General features: G+C 38.7%; 1 pseudogene across 1 annotated transcript; it reads left to right on the forward strand.

Annotated features, from left to right (window-relative positions):
* Nucleotides 1–232: 232 nt before the first annotated feature.
* Nucleotides 233–999, forward strand: LOC308352113 (olfactory receptor 2A2-like; annotated as a pseudogene). The gene has a single exon. The product of its transcript is annotated as an olfactory receptor 2A2-like (transcript).
* Nucleotides 1,000–6,316: the final 5,317 nt, after the last annotated feature.

Genomic DNA, 6,316 nt, shown 5'->3' on the forward strand with positions numbered 1-6,316 from the left:
TATAGAGATGCAGTTTTCTCGTTTGGAAGTCTTTGACCTTTTTAACAGGATAATACTGGCCTCATAGAATAAGTGAGGAAGTGTTCTCTCATCTTCAATACTTCAGAAAAGTTTATGGAAGATCTTTTTTTTTTTTTCCACCCTAGTGGGATTCCAGCTCAGTGAAGACATTCAAGTGCTCCTCTTTTGTGTCATCTCCCTATTATAGATCTTCAAACTGCTGGCAAATGGCATGATCTTGGGACCCATTTGGCTAGACCTCAGACTGCATACCCCCATGTGTTTCTTCCTTTCTCATTTGGCTTTCATTGACATATGCTGTGCTTCCAGCAATTTGCCCAGTATGCTGGAAAACCCAGTGATGCACAAAAATACTCTCTTCTTTGTCTTATGCACTATGCAGATAATTTTGTTTGTGACTTTTGCTAGAGCAGAGTGCCTGATTTTGGGTGTAATGGTCTATGACTGGCTTGTGGCGATCTGCCATCCACTCCAATACACTGTCATCATGAACTGGAGAATGTGCATGGTCCTGTTTGTCACTACCTGGGCATGTGGGTTTTCCCTGGCCCTAGTGTATCTAATTCTCTTTCTAAAGTTGACCTTCTGTGGGCCCTAGGAGGTGGCCACTTCTGTGAAATCCTATCTGTCCTCAAACTGGCCTGTGGTGATACTTGGATCAGTGAAGTTTTTATCTTTACTGGTGGTGTGTTTATCTTAGTTGAGCCCCTTTCCCTGATGTTGGTCTCCTACATACACATCTTCTGGACCATCCTGAAAATCCAGACAAAGGAGAGGCACAGAAAAGCCTTTTCCACCTACTCCTCCCATTTCTGTGTGGTTGGATTCTACTTCGGCATAGCCATAATGGCTTATTTGGTTCCAGACAATAGCCAATGTGAGGAGGAGCAGAATATCCTTACACTGTTTTACACCCTCCTCAACCCATTGCTGAACCCCCTCATTTACAGTCTGAAGAATGTTGAGAGGGCACTATAAAGGAGGTTAGAATTTTACATCAGGGAACCTTTCTCCTTAAGAGATGTGTTTGGTGGTGCAATAAAACTCAAGAAAACTCCCCCAAAAGAGGCATGATTTGATGATGAGAATTATCAGGGTTACATTACCAGGTAGCAGAATAGAAATCCCTGGGCCCTTGTTCTCCATGGAGATAATAATATATAGATCAAATTGCCATTGTGAAAAACCAGTTAAGAGGCTGCAGCACCAGGGAAGCACAAAGCCAAGAAGAGACACAGTAGAGCAATCAGACAAATCTATGGCATTTTTCTGGACCTAGTCACTTCCCATCCCTGGCCCAGTGTAGCATGATCAGAAGATTCCTCCGGAGGGAAGGTGATGAGTGGACCATGGGTATTACGTTCTGGCTTTCAGGGGATGACTTACAGGATTGTTTTCTATCTGGTGTGTTTTAGAGCCCTGATGGGAATGGCAGCTTGGGGGCCATGTTGGGGGTACTGAGAAACAAGGCAAACATTCCAACTTCCTGCCAAAAGGGATATTGTGGCATCTCAGACAAACACCAGGGGGAGCAAGAGTTTACAGGCCTCACAGAAGAAGCAGACAAACACCTCTTTTACTGAGAAAATACATGCAGGAGCTCAGTGAAGCTATATTCCCACTAAAGGTTGGCCCCCAGAATCTCTAGCAGGGTGGATTGCCCAAGATCTTACCCTTCATGAAGTCAGTGAAGACTAGGGGAGGTAGCTGTTTGTCCAAAACTCCAAATTTCAACTAAAATTCACAAGATATGCAAAGAAACTGGGAACCACAGGCCAAAGAAGCAAAATTAATCTCCCAAAACCACCACTAAAGAAATGCAAATTTATTAATTGCCTGACAAAGAACCCAATATAATCATTTTAAAGATAGATGCAAAATGATATAAAAGAGAACACAGATAAACAACAAATCAAGGACAACGATACATGAACAAAATGAAAATATCACCAAGGGATAAAAACTGAAAAAAGAATAAAACAAATTCTGGAGCTGAAGAATACGATAACTGAAGTGGAAAAATTCACCGAGACTCAAGAGCAGAAATTAGAAACTCGCTGGAGAGAGATGAAAACGAAACACACAGACCAAAATGGGATATTGCAAAAGCAGTACTAAGAGGGTAGTTTATAGTTAAAACTCCTACATTAAAATAGAACAAAGATTGTAAATCAGCAGCCCTACTTTATACCTCAAAGGACTAGAAAGAGAAGAAAAATCAAATACTGAATTAGCAGAAGGAAGGAAATAAAGAGGAGGGCAGAGGTAAATGAACTAGAGAATAGAAAACTCTCAATAGAAGAAAAAATGAAGTACAAATTGGTTTTCCAAAAAATTCAACAATACTGTCAAGCAATATTTTTTTATTTGCTTAGCAAGCTAACAGCAAAAAAGATACCTAGAATAGTCAGAGTTATAGAAACAACTAGAATAGTAGTTACAGGGACTGGAGGAGGGAGGAGGGAGGAGTAATTTAATGGGAACGGGGTTTGCATTTAGGATGTGCAAGTTCTGGAGATGGAGGCTGATGGTGGTGATGATACACAATGTGAATAATTTAATGCCACCAAACTATACATTTAAAAATCATTAAAATTTTATGTATATTTTTCCACAATAAAATATTAAAGAAATGCTTCAGTTAATAACTATACAAAAAGCTCTTTGTTGATTACATCACCATAATGAGAGCTGCCCAGTCTGGCTTCATAAGACCATAATTTTAAAAAGACAATACTGAAGAGTAATATGCTTCTATCTCACCAATTGTGAGGACAGTGAAATAAACAAGGAAGAAACTCTGAATTCTGTTTGAAATGGCATCCAAGTAAATGATGAAAAGTTGTGGAAAACTAATTCAACCAGAATTATATAACAATTTAAAGACACATGTCAAGTTATGATAAAGTCAATGGAAGTCCATTTGAAAGTGTTTAAATGGGACTGGAAGCTAAAACTTTGAGCACCGATTTAATGTTAACCTTTATTTCTGGCTTATGGTAATTGCCAATACAGCAAGATTGGCTCACCTATAGAAATTCTTGGATTAATTTTCCTACCAGTATTTTTACTGTTTGAATCAATTCATCTTAAAATTGTTTGGGGTGACACCAAGAGATGTGAGGTAGGTTTGAAATAACTGACATCACTTAATCTTTCATGGTGGTAAAAAGCCCTCTGGGTTTATGAACCAGGAGTGCGCGATACTCAGGCTAATGTTTTTGTAGAAAGTGTGTTTTTCTATAGTCAACTAAGCATTTCCTTTAGTTTTGAAAGTGTTCTTTTTATTAAGGACTTTCACCTGAATAACAGATTTAATTTGATGTTCAGTTGTTTGTCAGATAAGTCATTAATGACTTTTTTCTAAAAAATTAAGGGTTTTAATTTTAGTGCAGTTTTTAGTTTACACAAAAATTGAGTGCTGGGGCACCTGGATGGCTCAGTGGGTTAAAGCCTCTGCCTTCGGCTAAGGTTATGATCTCAGGGTCCTGGGATCGAGGCCCGCGTCAGGCTCTCTGCTCAGCAGGGAGCCTGCTTCCTCCTCTCTCTCTCTCTGCCTGCCTCTCTGCCTACTTGTGATCTCTGTCTGTCATATATACAAATAAAATCTTTAAAAAAAAAAAATTGAGTGCTAAGTTGAGAGAGTTCCATATACTCCCTCATCCCTCCCCAACAGGTTCTCCTATTTTTAATATCTTGTATCGTTTGTGGTACATTTGTTATAACTGATGGGCCAATATTGCTATATTTTTATTCACTAAAGTCCACAGTTTACATTAATATTCACTCTCATGTACATGAGAGTTGTACATGGCATGAGTTTTGACAAATGTATAATGACATGTATCCACTGTGACTGTATCCTACAGAATAGTTCCACCGCTCTACACGTCTGCTGTGTTCTACCTATTCATCTTTCCCTCTCTCCCACCAAACCCTTGGCAACCACTGATCTTTTTAAGTTTTTATTTAAATTCCAGTCTGTTAACACACACTGGAATATTAGTTTCGGGTGTAGGATTTAGTGATTCAACACTTCCACACACTGGGTGCTCATTCCAACAAGTGCACCCATCATCCCCATCATCTGTTGCACCCACCCCTCTACTCACTTTCACTCTGGTAACTATTAGTTCTCTCTAGTTAAGAGTCTATTTCTTGGTCTGTCTTTCTCTTTTTTTCCCCTTTCCTCATTTGTGTTGTTTCTTAACTCCACATGAGTGAAATTATATGGTATTTGTCTTTCTCTGACTTATTTTGCTTAGCATAATACTCAGTAGCTACATCCACGTCATTGCAAATGGCAGATTTCATTCTTTTCGGTGACTGAGTAATAGTCTATCATATGTGTGTGTGTGTGTGTGTGTGTGTGTGTGTACATGTACCACATATTCTTTTTTTTTTTAATATTTTATTTATTTATTTGACAGACAGAGATCACAAGTAGGCAGAGAGGCAGGCAGAGAGAGAAGGAAGCAGGCTCCCTGCTGAGCAGAGAGCCCGATGCGGGGCTCGATCCCAGGACCCTGGGATCATGACCCGAGCCAAAGGCAGAGGCTTTAACCCACTGAGCCACCCAGGCGCCCCCCACATATTCTTTATCCATTCATCAGTTGATGGACACTTGGGCTGTTTCCATGATTTTCTATTGTAGATAATGCTGCTGTAATGCTGCTATAAACTTCACGGTGCTTGTATCCCTTTGAATCAATTTTTTTTTTTTTATTCTTTGGGTAAATATCTAGTAGTGCAGTTGCTGGATCATAGGGTAGTTCTATTTTTAGTTCTGTTTTTTTGAGGATGCTCCATAATGTTTTCCGGAGTGCCTGCACCAGCTTGCATTCCCACCAACAGTGCAAGAGAGTTCCCCTTTCTCCAAACCTCCACCAACACCTGTTGTTTCTTGTGTTGATTTTAGCCATTCTGACAGGTATGAGGTGATATTCATTGTAGTTTTGATTTGTATTTCCCTGATGATCAGCATCTTTTCATGTGTCTGTTGGCCATCTGTGCGTCTTCCTTAGAAAGTGTTTATTTGTGTCTTCTATTTGTTAATTGGATTATTCATTTCTGGGGTGTTAGGTTTGCTAAGTTCTTTACAGATTTTGGATACTAGCCCTTTATCAGACATGTCATTTGCAAATGTCTTCTGCCGTGCAGTATGATGCCTTTTAGTGTTGTTAGTTATTTCCTTCACTGTGCAGAAACTTTTTATTTTGTTGAAGTCCCAATAGTTTATTTTTGCTTTTGTTTCTGTTGCCTTGGGAGACATATATAGAAGAAAGTTGCTATGGCCGATGTCAAAGAGGTCACTGTCTATTCTCTAGAAGTCTCATATTTAGGTCCTTAATCCATTTTTAATTTATTTTTTGTATATGATGTAAGAAAGTGGTCCAGTTCATTCTCTTGCATGTTTCTGTCCAGTTTGCCCAACATCATTTGTTGAAGAGACTGTCTTTTTCCCATCGGATATTCTTTCCTGTTTTGTCAAAGACTAATTGACCATACAATTGGGGGTTCCTTTATGGGTTTTCTGCTCTGTTCCATTGATCTATATGTCTCTTTTTGTTCCAGTACCACCCTGTCTTGATGACTACAGCTTTGTAATATAGCTTTAAGTCTGGAATTGTGATGCCACCAGCTTTACTTTTCTTTTACAAGGTTGCTTTGGCTATTTGGGGTCTTTTGTGTTTGCATACATATTTTAGGATCCTTTGTTCTAGCTCTGTAAAAAACACTGGTTGTATTTTGATAAGGATTGCATTAAATGCATAGATTGCTTTGGGTAGTTCAGACATTTTAGCAAAATTTGTTCTTCCAATCCATGAGCATGGAATGTCTTCCTATTTCTGTGTGTCATCTTCAATTTCTTTCATCAGTATTTTACAGTTTTCAGAGTACAGGTCTTTCACCTCTTTGGATAGGTTTATTCCTAAGTATTTTACTGTTTTTGGTGCAGTTGTAAATAAGATCAATTCCTTAATTGCTCTTTCTGCAACCACTAATCTTTCTAATATCTCCATAGTTTTGCCTTTTCCAGAATGTCATATAGTTGAAACCATAAAGTATGTAGCCATTTCCTATTGGCTTCTTTCACCAAGCAATATGCTTTAAGGTTTCTCCATGTCTTCTGTGGCTTTATAGGACCTTTCTTTTGACTGTTGAATAATAGTTTATTGTGTGGATGTACCACAGCTTATCTCCTTCATCAAAGGACATCTTTGGAACTTTTAAGTTCTGATAATTATGAGTGAAATTGCTATAATCATTTATGTACAGGGTTTTTGTGGCCATA

Source organism: Martes martes (genome assembly GCF_963455335.1).
Source record: "Martes martes genome assembly, chromosome: 11".
NCBI classification, from domain to species: Eukaryota; Metazoa; Chordata; class Mammalia; order Carnivora; family Mustelidae; genus Martes; species Martes martes.